The following is a 14491-nucleotide window of genomic DNA, read 5'->3' as shown; positions in this document are numbered from 1 at the left end:
CATAAGGGGAATAATGGGGGCATTACACTGTGTGGGGGGGCATCATATAAACTACATAAGGGGCATAATGGGGGCATTACACTGTGTGGGGGGCATCATATATACTGTATAAGGGGCATTACACTGTGTGGGGGAATCATATATACTGTATAAGGGGCATAATGGGGGCATTACACTGTGTGGGGGCATCATATATACTGCATAAGGGGCATAATGGGGGCATTACACTGTGTGGGGTCATCATATATACTGCATAAGGGGCATAATGGGGGCATTACACTGTGTGGGGGCATCATACATACTGCATAACGGGAATAATGGGGGCATTACACTGTGTGGGGGCATCATATATACTGCATAAGGGGCATAATGGGGGCATTACACTGTGGGGTCATCATATATACTGCATAAGGGGCATAATGGGGGGCATTACACTGTGTGGGGGTCATCATATATACTGCATAAGGGGCATAATGGGGGCATTACACTGTGTGGGGGTCATCATATATACTGCATAAGGGGCATAATGGGGGCATTACACTGTGTGGGGGGGCATCATATAAACTGCATAAGGGGCATAATGGGGGCATTACACTGTGTGGGGGCATCATATATACTGCATAAGGGACATAATGGGGACATTACACTGTGTGGAGGCATCATATATACTGCATAAGGGGCATAATGGGGGCATTACACTGTGTAGGGGGCATCATATATACTGCATAAGGGGCATAATGGGGGCAATACACTGTGTGGGGGGATCATATATACTGCATAAGGGGCATAATGGGGGCATTACACTGTGTAGGGGTCATCATATATACTGCATAAGGGGCATAATGGGGGCATTACACTGTGTGGGGGCATCATATATACTGCATAAGGGGCATAATGGGGGCATTACACTGTGTGGGGGCATCATATATACTGCATAAGGGGCTTAATGGGAGCATTACACTCTGTGGGGGCATCATATATACTGTATAAGGGGCATAATGGGGGCATTACACTGTGTGGGGGGCATCATATATAGAATCATAGAATCATAGAATCGTAGAGTTGGAAGGGACCTCCTGGGCCATCTGGTCCAACCCCCTGCTCAGAGCAGGATTCGCTAAATCATCCCAGTCAGATGTCTGTCCAGCCTCTGTTTGAAGACTTCCATTGAAGGAGAACTCACCACTTCTCGTGGCAGCCTGTTCCACTCATTGATCACTCTAACTGTCAAAAAGTTTTTTCTAATATCTAATCTGTGTCTCTTCCCATTCAGTTTCATCCCATTGCTTCTAGTCTTTCCTTGTGCAAATGAGAATAAAGTTGATCCTTCTACAATGTGACAGCCCTTTAGATATTTGTAGACAGCTATTAAGTCTCCTCTCAGTCTTCTCTTTTGCAAACTAAACATTCCCAAATCCTGCAACCTTTCCTCATAAGACAGGGTTTGCAGACCGGTCACCATTCTGGTCGCTCTTTTCTGAACTTGCTCCAGTTTGTTGATGTCTTTTTTAAAATGTGGTGCCCAAAACTGGACACAATATTCCAGCTGAGGTCTGACCAAAGAGGAGTAGAGGGAAATAATGACTTCACGTGATCTAGACTGTATGCTTCTGTTAATACATCCTAGAATTGCATTTGCCTTTTTTGCTGCTGCATCACACTGTTGACTCATATTCAGTCTGTGATCTATTAGTATACCCAAGTCTTTTTCACATGTGCTGTCACTTAGCCCTATTCCTCCCATTCTATATATGCTTTTTTCATTTTTATTGCCCAGATGTAGTACTTTGCATTTCTCCCTGTTAAAAACCATTCTGTTAGTTGCTGCCCACTTCTCCAGTTTATTTAAATCTTTTTGAATCATTTCTCTCTCCTCTCTAGTATTAGCTATCCCTCCTAGCTTTGTGTCATCAGCAAATTTAATCAGTTTACCCTCAATTCCTTCATCTAAATCGTTGATAAAGATGTTGAACAATACAGGGCCCAGGACAGAGCCCTGTGGTACCCCACTTGAGACATTCTTCCAAGTGGATGTGCAGCCATTTACGACCACTCTTTGGGTCCGATCACTAAGCCAGTTATGAATCCACCTAACAGTTGCCTTGTCCATTCCATACTTAGTCATTTTTTCAATAAGGATTGTATGAGAGACTTTGTCAAATGCTTTGCTGAAGTCAAGATATACTATATCTACAGCATTTCCTTGATCCACCCAATCAGTGATACCGTCATAGAAGGAAATTAAGTTAGTCTGACATGACTTATCAGTTACAAAACCATGCTGACTCTGTTTAATCACTTCATTCTTATCCAGGTATTGACATACATGTTGTTTAATAATTTGTTCAAAGATCTTTCCTGGTATAGAAGTCAGACTCACCGGCCTATAGTTGCCTGGGTCCACCTTCTTCCCCTTTTTGAAGATAGGAACAACATTTGCTCTTCTCCAGTCTTCTGGCACTTCTCCTGTTCTCCAAGAATTTTCAAAGATTATGGAGAGGGGTTCAAAAATTTCTTCTGCTATCTCCTTCAGTACTCTGGGGTGTAATTCATCTGGACCTGGAGACTTGAATTCATTTAGGTTAGCCAAGTGTTTCCTCACTATCTTTCTGTTTATAGATATCCTGGATTCTTCTATTCCCTTAATAGGACAGTGAATAACAGTTGATGTTGCATTTCCTTTCTGAGAGAAAACAGATGCAAAATAGGAATTTAAAAGTTCAGCCTTCTCAACATCCTGTCTTACCATTTCATCATTTTCATCCTGTAAAAATACTATAGCATCTTTGACTTTTCTTTTACTTTTGACATATCCCCAAAATCCTTTATTATTGCTTTTGACATCTCTTGCAAGCCTCAGTTCATTTTCAGCTTTAGATAATCTGATTTGTGCCCTGCAGGTTCTGCAGACAGCATTATATTCTTCTTTAGATATGCCTCCCTCTTTCCATTTTATAAACATTTTTTTCTTCCTTTTTAGCATGTGCTTAAGTTCTGTGTTCATCCATCCTGGTTTCCTTAAATGCTTCCTATTCTTCCCTCTTTTCGGAATTGTTAACAACTGTGCATTGAGAATTTCATTTTTCAAGATTTCCCATCCTTCCTGGACATTTTTGTCTTTAAGGATATCCAGCCATTGGATCCCTCCAATTCTCTTTCTGAATCCCTTAAAATCTGCCTTTCTGAAATCTAACCTTGACGTCTGAGTCTTCACAGGTCTTCCACCTCTAGTTATCCAAAATTCTAAAATAGCATGGTCGCTACCTCCTAGGGTCCCAGCCACTTTTACCTCCTCAACCATTTCCTCCCTGTTTATAAGGATTAGATCCAAGGTAGCAGTTCCCCTTGTTTTCTCCCTTACCTTTTGGAAGATAAAGTTGTCAGCAAGAGAGGATAAGAATTTCCTTGACCTGTTAGTTTTGCCTGAGAGAGATTCCCAACAAATGTCTGGATAGTTGAAATCTCCCATGACAACTATGTCATATTTTTTGGAGAACTTGGCCATTTGATGCATAAAGAGTTCATCTATATCTTCGGCTTGCACAGGCGGCCTGTAGTAAATGCCTACAATGGTGTCCTTTCCATTGTTCTGTCCTTGTATTCTTACCCAAACAGTTTCCACAGTACTCCCAGTCTCTGAAGCTTCAATCTCTGTGCAGATATACGCGTTTCGAACATACAATGCGACACCTCCTCCTCGTTTATCAAGTCTGTTTCTTGCAAATAAGTTGTATCCTTCTAGTCTTGTATTCCAATCATGTGTATAGTCCCACCAAGTTTCAGTGATTCCAATGACATCATATTTCTTTTCCTGTGTTAGTAGTTCCAATTCTCCTTGTTTGTTGCCCATGCTTTGTGCATTAGTATAGAAACATTTTAGTTTGTGATTGGTTTCTCTTTCTCCAATATTTTTATTAATTAGATTCTTTCGTCTTTGTTCTTCCTTTCCACATCTAATAGCAGAGTTCTCAATAGCATTTGTCAGGTGTATGGCTTTTTCTGGTCTTTTGCTTCCCTTCCCATGTTGTTCTAGTTTAAAGCTCTCCTTACAAGTGTAGCAAGGTGACTTCCAAATACATGCTTTCCAGTCTTCGTAAGGTGCACCCCATCTCTAGCAAGTAGTCCATCGTATAAGTAGTTCACTCCGTGATCCAGAAATCCAAATCGTTGCTGACGGCACCATCGACGTAGCCAGTTGTTCACCTGCAGAATCTTATTCCACCTCCTTGTTCCATGGCCATCCACTGGGAGGATGGAAGAGAAGACCACCTGCGCTCCCAGTTCTTTCACTTTCTTGCCTAAGTCTTCAAAGTCTCTGCAGATGGTTTCCAGGTCGTTTCTTGCGGTGTCATTTGTCCCCACATGTAGTAGCAGGAATGGGTAGTCATCTGTAGGTCTGAAGAGTCCTGATATCCTGTCAGACACATCTTTAATTTTTGCACCTGGAAGACAGCACATTTCTCTTGTAGTTATATCCGGTCTGCAGATAGCGGCCTCTGTTCCTCTCAACAGGGAATCCCCCATGACCACCACTCTCCGTTTCTTCTTCACAACATTTTTCTTTCTCCATCCAGGAGGACTCTGAAGGCGTACAAGATTGCTGTTTGTTGGCAGAGTCTTATCCTGATGTATTTCTTCATCGTTTTCCTGCGTGAGAGCCTGGTACTGGTTTCTGAGCAGTATGGGTGCTGACTGCCTCCTGATCCTCCTGCTTCTCTGGGTCACATGTCTCCATTCCTCTGTTTCTTCAGGTGCACTTCGAATTTCTTCTCTTTCTGTAACATGAAGAGATAATTCTGCTCTGTCTAAGAACTCTTCACCTTCCTTAATGATCTTCAACGTAGCTAACCTCTCTTCGAGATTTTGCAACTTTTCCTCCAACAGGGACACAAACTTGCATTTGTGGCATGTGAAGTTTGGCTTTTCCACTGGTAAATCTGTGAACATGTAGCAAGAAATGCAGCTCACCAAATGGCTCCTGGCCTCTTCCATCTTGAGATTTCTTAAAAACGATGAAAGATGAGCCAAATTTCCGATTTCCTCTTTTCAGCTGCAACGGCCAAAACCCAGTGATCGTTGAGCTCGCGGAGACTCTTCACTTATCCCAGAAGGCACTGGGAATATGCAAATGATCTCCTCAAGACTCTTCCCCTGGTTTTCCAATTTCCTCTTTTCAGCTGCAACGGCCAAAACCCAGTGATCGTTGAGCTCGCGGAGACTCTTCACTTATCCCAGAAGGCACTGGGAATATGCAAATGATCTCCTCAAGACTCTTCCCCTGGTTTTCCAATTTCCTCTTTTCAGCTGCAACGGCCAAAACCCAGTCATCGTTGAGCTCGCGGAGACTCTTCACTTATCCCAGAAGGCACTGGGAATATGCAAATGATCTCCTCAAGACTCTTCCCCTGGTTTTCCAATTTCCTCTTTTCAGCTGCAACGGCCAAAACCCAGTGATCGTTGAGCTCGCGGAGACTCTTCACTTATCCCAGAAGGCACTGGGAATATGCAAATGATCTCCTCAAGACTCTTCCCCTGGTTTTATACTGCATAAGGGGCATAATGGGGGCATTACACTGTGTGGGGGGCATCATATATACTGCATAAGGGGCATAATGGGGGCATTACACTGTGTGGGGGGCATCATATATACTGCATAAGGGGCATAATGGGGCATTACACTGTGTGGGGGGCATCATATATACTGCATAAGGGGCATAATGGGTGGCATTACACTGTGTGGGGGGCATCATATATACTGCATAAGGGGCATAATGGGGGCATTACACTGTGTGGGGACATCATATATACTGCATAAGGGGCATAATGGGAGCATTACACTGTGTGGGGGCATCATATATACTGCATAAGGAGCATAATGGGTGGCATTACACTGTGTGGGGGCATCATATATACTGCATAAGGGGCATAATGGGAGCATTACACTGTGTGGGGGCATAATGGGGGCATTACACTGTGTGGGGACATCATATATACTGCATAAGGGGCATAATGGGGGCATTACACTGTGTGGGGGCATCATATATACTGCATAAGGGGCATAATGGGGGCATTACACTGTGTGGGGGGCATCATATATACTGCATAAGGGGCATAATGGGGGCATTACACTGTGTGGGGGGCATCATATATACTGCATAAGGGGCATTACACTGTGTGGGGGGCATCATATATACTGCATAAGGGGCATAATGGGGGCATTACACTGTGTGGGGGGCATCATATATACTGCATAAGGGGCATAATGGGGGCATTACACTGTGTGGGGGTCATCATATATACTGCATAAGGAGCATAATGGGTGGCATTACACTGTGTGGGGCATCAAATATACTTCATAAGGGGCATAATGGGAGCATTACACTGTGTGGGGGGCATCATATACACTGCATAAGGGACATAATGGGGGGCATTACACTGTGTGGGAGGCATCATATATACTGCATAAGGGGCATAATGGGGGCATTACACTGTGTGGGGGCATCATATATACTGTATACGGGGCATAATGGGAGCATTACACTGTGTGGGGGGCATCATATACACTGCATAAGGGACATAATGGGGGGCATTACACTGTGTGGGAGGCATCATATATACTGCATAAGGGGCATAATGGGGGCATTACACAGCGTGGGGGCATCATATATACTGTATAAGGGGCATAATGGGGGCATTACACTGTGTGGGGGCATCATATATACTGCATAAGGGGCATAATGGGGGCATTACACTGTGTGGGGGGCATCATATATACTGCATAAGGGGCATAATGGGGGCATTACACTGTGTGGGGGCATCATATATACTGTATAAGGGGCATAATGGCGGCATTACACTGTGTGGGGGCATCATATATACTGTATAAGGGGCATAATGAAGGCATTACACTGTGTGGGGGCATCATATATACTGCATAAGGGACATAATGGGGCATTACACTGTGTGGGGGCATCATATATACTGTATAAGGGGCATAATGGGGGCATTACACTGTGTGGGGACATCATATATACTGCATAAGGGACATAATGGGGGCATTACACTGTGTGGGGGCATCATATATACTGCATAAGGGACATAATGGGGGCATTATACTGTGTGGGGGCATCATATATACTGCATAAGGGGCATAATGGGGGCATTACACTGTGTGGGGACATCATATATACTGCATAAGGGACATAATGGGGGCAATACACTGTGTGGGGGCATCATATATACTGCATAAGGGACATAATGGGGGCAGTACACTGTGTGGGGGCATCATATAAACTGCATAAGGGGCATAATGGGGTCATTACACTGTGGGGGGGGCATCATATATACTGCATAAGGGACATAATGGGGGCATTACACTGTGTGGGGGCATCATATATACTGCATAAGGGATATAATGGGAGCATTACACTGTGTGGGGGCATCATATATACTGCATAAGGGACATAATGGGGGCATTACACTGTGTGGGAGCATCATATATACTGCATAAGGGGCATTATGGGGGCATTATACTGTGTGGGGGACATCATATATACTGCATAAGGGACATAATGGGGGCATTACACTGTGTGGGGGCATCATATATACTGCATAAGGGGCATTATGGGGGCATTATACTGTGTGGGGGACATCATATATACTGCATAAGGGGCATTACACTGTGTGGGGGTCATCATATATACTGCATAAGGGGCATAATGGGGGCATTACACTGTGTGGGGGCATCATATATACTGCATAAGGGACATAATGGGGGCATTACACTGTGTGGGGGCATCATATATACTGCATAAGGGACATAATGGGGCATTACACTGTGTGGGGGCATCATATATACTGCATAAGGGGCATTATGGGGGCATTATACTGTGTGGGGGACATCATATATACTGCATAAGGGACATAATGGGGGCATTACACTGTGTGGGGGCATCATATATACTGCATAAGGGGCATTATGGGGGCATTATACTGTGTGGGGGACATCATATATACTGCATAAGGGGCATTATGGGGGCATTACACTGTGTGGGGGTCATCATATATACTGCATAAGGGGCATAATGGGGGCATTACACTGTGTGGGGGCATCATATGTACTGCATAAGGGACATAATGGGGGCATTACACTGTGTGGGGGCATCATATATACTGCATAAGTGACATAATGGGGGCATTACACTGTGTGGGGGCATCATATATACTGCATAAGGGGCATTATGGGGGCATTATACTGTGTGGAGGACATCATATATACTGCATAAGGGGCATTATGGGGGCATTACATTGTGTGGGGGTCATCATATATACTGCATAAGGGGCATAATGGGGGCATTTCACTGTGTGGGGGGCATCATATATACTGCATAAGGGGCATAATGGGGGCATTACACTGTGTGGGGGGCATCATATATACTGCATAAGGGGCATAATGGGGGCATTACACTGTGTGGGGGCATCATATATACTGTATAAGGAGCATAATGGGGGCATTACACTGTGTGGGGGCATCATATATACTGTATAAGGGGTATAATGAAGGCATTACACTGTGTGGGGGCATCATATATACTGCATAAGGGGCATAATGGGGGCATTACACTGTGTGGGGGCATCATATATACTGCATAAGGAGCATAATGGGGGCATTACACTGTGTGGGGGCATCATATATACTGCATAAGGGGCATAATGGAGGGCATTACACTGTGTGGGGGCATCATATATACTGCATAAGGGACATAATGGGGGCATTACACTGTGTGTGGGGCATCATATATACTGCATAAGGGACATAATGGGGGCATTACATTGTGTGGGGGCATCATATATACTGTATAAGGAGCATAATGGGGGCATTACACTGTGTGGGGGCATCATATATACTGTATAAGGGGTATAATGAAGGCATTACACTGTGTGGGGGCATCATATATACTGCATAAGGGACATAATGGGGGCATTACACTGTGTGTGGGGCATCATATATACTGCATAAGGGACATAATGGGGGCATTACACTGTGTGGGGGCATCATATATACTGCATAAGGGACATAATGGGGGCATTACACTGTGTGGGGGCATCATATATACTGCATAAGGGACATAATGGGGGCATTACACTGTGTGGGGGCATCATATATACTGCATAAGGGGCATAATGGGGGCATTACACTGTGTGGGGGCATCATATATACTGCATAAGGGGCATAATGGGGGCATCATATATACTGTATAAGGGGCATAATGGGGGCATTACACTGTGTGGGGGCATCATATATACTGTATAAGGGGCATAATGAGGGCATTATACTGTGTGGGGGCATCATATATACTGCATAAGGGACATAATGGGGGCATTACACTGTGGGGGCATCATATATACTGTATAAGGGGCATAATGGGGGCATTACACAGCGTGGGGGCATCATATATACTGTATAAGGGGCATAATGGGGGCATTACACTGTGTGGGGGCATCATATATACTGCATAAGGGGCATAATGGGGGCATTACACTGTGTGGGGGGCATCATATATACTGCATAAGGGGCATAATGGGGGCATTACACTGTGTGGGGGCATCATATATACTGTATAAGGGGCATAATGGCGGCATTACACTGTGTGGGGGCATCATATATACTGTATAAGGGGCATAATGAAGGCATTACACTGTGTGGGGGCATCATATATACTGCATAAGGGACATAATGGGGCATTACACTGTGTGGGGGCATCATATATACTGTATAAGGGGCATAATGGGGGCATTACACTGTGTGGGGACATCATATATACTGCATAAGGGACATAATGGGGGCATTACTCTGTGTGGGGGCATCATATATACTGCATAAGGGACATAATGGGGGCATTATACTGTGTGGGGGCATCATATATACTGCATAAGGGGCATAATGGGGGCATTACACTGTGTGGGGACATCATATATACTGCATAAGGGACATAATGGGGGCAATACACTGTGTGGGGGCATCATATATACTGCATAAGGGACATAATGGGGGCAGTACACTGTGTGGGGACATCATATATACTGCATAAGGGACATAATGGGGGCATTACACTGTGTGGGGGGCATCATATAAACTGCATAAGGGGCATAATGGGGTCATTACACTGTGGGGGGGGCATCATATATACTGCATAAGGGACATAATGGGGGCATTACACTGTGTGGGGGCATCATATATACTGCATAAGGGATATAATGGGAGCATTACACTGTGTGGGGGCATCATATATACTGCATAAGGGACATAATGGGGGCATTACACTGTGTGGGAGCATCATATATACTGCATAAGGGGCATTATGGGGGCATTATACTGTGTGGGGGACATCATATATACTGCATAAGGGACATAATGGGGGCATTACACTGTGTGGGGGCATCATATATACTGCATAAGGGGCATTATGGGGGCATTATACTGTGTGGGGGACATCATATATACTGCATAAGGGGCATTACACTGTGTGGGGGTCATCATATATACTGCATAAGGGGCATAATGGGGGCATTACACTGTGTGGGGGCATCATATATACTGCATAAGGGACATAATGGGGGCATTACACTGTGTGGGGGCATCATATATACTGCATAAGGGACATAATGGGGCATTACACTGTGTGGGGGCATCATATATACTGCATAAGGGGCATTATGGGGGCATTATACTGTGTGGGGGACATCATATATACTGCATAAGGGACATAATGGGGGCATTACACTGTGTGGGGGCATCATATATACTGCATAAGGGGCATTATGGGGGCATTATACTGTGTGGGGGACATCATATATACTGCATAAGGGGCATTATGGGGGCATTACACTGTGTGGGGGTCATCATATATACTGCATAAGGGGCATAATGGGGGCATTACACTGTGTGGGGGCATCATATGTACTGCATAAGGGACATAATGGGGGCATTACACTGTGTGGGGGCATCATATATACTGCATAAGTGACATAATGGGGGCATTACACTGTGTGGGGGCATCATATATACTGCATAAGGGGCATTATGGGGGCATTATACTGTGTGGAGGACATCATATATACTGCATAAGGGGCATTATGGGGGCATTACATTGTGTGGGGGTCATCATATATACTGCATAAGGGGCATAATGGGGGCATCATATATACTGCATAAGGGGCATAATGGGGGCATTACACTGTGTGGGGGGCATCATATATACTGCATAAGGGGCATAATGGGGGCATTACACTGTGTGGGGGCATCATATATACTGTATAAGGAGCATAATGGGGGCATTACACTGTGTGGGGGCATCATATATACTGTATAAGGGGTATAATGAAGGCATTACACTGTGTGGGGGCATCATATATACTGCATAAGGGGCATAATGGGGGCATTACACTGTGTGGGGGCATCATATATACTGCATAAGGAGCATAATGGGGGCATTACAATGTGTGGGGGCATCATATATACTGCATAAGGGGCATAATGGAGGGCATTACACTGTGTGGGGGCATCATATATACTGCATAAGGGACATAATGGGGGCATTACACTGTGTGTGGGGCATCATATATACTGCATAAGGGACATAATGGGGGCATTACATTGTGTGGGGGCATCATATATACTGTATAAGGAGCATAATGGGGGCATTACACTGTGTGGGGGCATCATATATACTGTATAAGGGGTATAATGAAGGCATTACACTGTGTGGGGGCATCATATATACTGCATAAGGGACATAATGGGGGCATTACACTGTGTGTGGGGCATCATATATACTGCATAAGGGACATAATGGGGGTATTACACTGTGTGGGGGCATCATATATACTGCATAAGGGACATAATGGGGGCATTACACTGTGTGGGGGCATCATATATACTGCATAAGGGACATAATGGGGGCATTACACTGTGTGGGGGCATCATATATACTGCATAAGGGGCATAATGGGGGCATTACACTGTGTGGGGGCATCATATATACTGCATAAGGGGCATAATGGGGGCATCATATATACTGTATAAGGGGCATAATGGGGGCATTACACTGTGTGGGGGCATCATATATACTGTATAAGGGGCATAATGAGGGCATTATACTGTGTGGGGGCATCATATATACTGCATAAGGGACATAATGGGGGCATTACACTGTGTGGGGCGAAGAAAGGGGCCCTGTACTATGAGAATAATCCGTTTCCTCCCTTCCTGTCTTCCATAGTTGGGTCGTATGTATCTAGTACAGGGAACAGAATAGAAACGTAATGATTCTAAAGTGGCAACAAAAAGACCAAAAGAGTCTCAGTGATGAAGGGGTTAATGTCCCCGACGCTCAGTAATGGGGAACCTCCAGAACGTACCTCTACCCGCACTCCACATATATGGCTGACAGCTCTGTGCGCACAGGACCTGCGATGAGGTCACAGAAGGGGAGGAGTCAGGGGGGGTCACATGATATCCGGTGTAGTGATGGGAAGTTCGGCTCTTTTTGGTGAATCGGCTAATTCGGCTCCGCTCACCATAAAGAGCCGGCTCTTTGGGCTCTTTATACGGCTCTTTTTTTAAATAGAAATCCGTTTTCCACAGTCATCGTTGTAGGTCTTTGCCTGTACAGTGAGGCCTCATTATACCCCTGTATAAGGATCTAGTGACGCAGTGTAGACTGTTATTCAGCATTGCTGTTTCCTCAGATTGTCAGCTCTTGTGATCAGGCCCCTGCTCCTCGCTCCAGTCTCTCCTGTACAGTGAGGCCTCATTATACCCCTGTATAAGGATCAAGTGACGCAGTGTAGACTGTTATTCAGCATTGCTGTTTCCTCAGATTGTCAGCTCTTGTGATCAGGCCCCTGCTCCTCGCTCCGGTCTCTCCTGTACAGTGAGGCCTCATTATACCCCTGTATAAGGATCTAGTGACGCAGTGTAGACTGTTATTCAGCATTGCTGTTTCCTCAGATTGTCAGCTCTTGTGATCAGGCCCCTGCTCCTCGCTCCAGTCTCTCCTGTACAGTGAGGCCTCATTATACCCCTGTATAAGGATCAAGTGACGCAGTGTAGACTGTTATTCAGCATTGCTGTTTCCTCAGATTGTCAGCTCTTGTGATCAGGCCCCGGCTCCTCGCTCTGATCTCTCCTGTACAGTGAGGCCTCATTATACCCCTGTATAAGGATCTAGTGCCGCAGTGTAGACTGTTATTCAGCATTGCTGTTTCCTCAGATTGTCAGCTCTTGTGATCAGGCCCCTGCTCCTCGCTCCAGTCTCTCCTGTACAGTGAGGCCTCATTCTCCCCCTGTATAAGGATCTAGTGACGCAGTGTAGACTGTTATTCAGCATTGCTGTTTCCTCAGATTGTCAGCTCCTGTGATCAGGCTCCTGTGATCAGGCCCCTGCTCCTTGCTCCGGTCTCTCCTGTACAGTGAGGCCTCATTCTCCCCCTGTATAAGGATCTAGTGACGCAGTGTAGACTGTTATTCAGCATTGCTGTTTCCTCAGATTGTCAGCTCCTGTGATCAGGCTCCTGTGATCAGGCCCCTGCTCCTCGCTCTGGTCTCTCCTGTACAGTGAGGCCTCATTATATCCCTGTATAAGGATCTAGTGACGCAGTGTAGACTGTTATTCAGCATTGCTGTTTCCTCAGATTGTCAGCTCCTGTGATCAGGCTCCTGTGATCAGGCCCCTGCTCCTCGCTCTGGTCTCTCCTGTACAGTGAGGCCTCATTATATCCCTGTATAAGGATCTAGTGACGCAGTGTAGACTGTTATTCAGCATTGCTGCTTCCTCAGATTGTCAGCTCTTGTGATCAGGCCCCGGCTCCTCGCTCCACTCTCTCCTGTACAGTGAGGCCTCATTATACCCCTGTATTAGGATCTAATGATGCAGTGTAGACTGTTATTCAGCATTGCTGTTTCCTCAGATTGTCAACTCTTGTGATCAGGCCCCGACTCCTTGCTCCGGTCTCTCCTGTACAGTGAGGCCTCATTATACCCCTGTATAAGGATCTAGTGACGCAGTGTAGACTGTTATTCAGCATTGCTGTTTCCTCAGATTGTCAGCTCTTGTGATCAGGCCCCTGCTCCTCGCTCCGGTCTCTCCTGTACAGTGAGGCCTCATTATACCCCTGTATAAGGATCTAGTGACGCAGTGTAGACTGTTATTCAGCATTGCTGTTTCCTCAGATTGTCAGCTCTTGTGATCAGGCCCCTGCTCCTCGCTCCAGTCTCTCCTGTACAGTGAGGCCTCATTATACCCCTGTATAAGGATCAAGTGACGCAGTGTAGACTGTTATTCAGCATTGCTGTTTCCTCAGATTGTCAGCTCTTGTGATCAGGCCCCGGCTCCTCGCTCTGATCTCTCCTGTACAGTGAGGCCTCATTATACCCCTGTATAAGGATCTAGTGACGCAGTGTAGACTGTTATTCAGCATTGCTGTCTCC

General features: G+C 45.3%; 1 protein-coding gene across 2 annotated transcripts in view; it reads right to left on the bottom strand.

Annotated features, from left to right (window-relative positions):
- The window catches only part of LOC141059322 (uncharacterized), an 83074-nt gene extending 70550 nt beyond the window's left edge, over positions 1–12524 (bottom strand). For both annotated transcript variants that reach the window (XM_073555651.1, XM_073555652.1), the window contains exon 1: positions 12421–12524. The gene's annotated coding sequence lies outside the window, so the exon portion shown is untranslated. The remainder of the gene's footprint in view (positions 1–12420) is intronic.
- Between the last annotated feature and the right edge of the window lie 1967 nt (positions 12525–14491).

This window comes from Dendrobates tinctorius, unplaced genomic scaffold (assembly GCF_039654945.1).
Source record: "Dendrobates tinctorius isolate UK_male_01 unplaced genomic scaffold, ASM3965494v1 ptg000226l, whole genome shotgun sequence".
NCBI lineage: Eukaryota > Metazoa > Chordata > Amphibia > Anura > Dendrobatidae > Dendrobates > Dendrobates tinctorius.
Note: the sequence above shows the minus strand (reverse complement) of the source record. Positions and strands in the feature narration are given on the sequence as shown.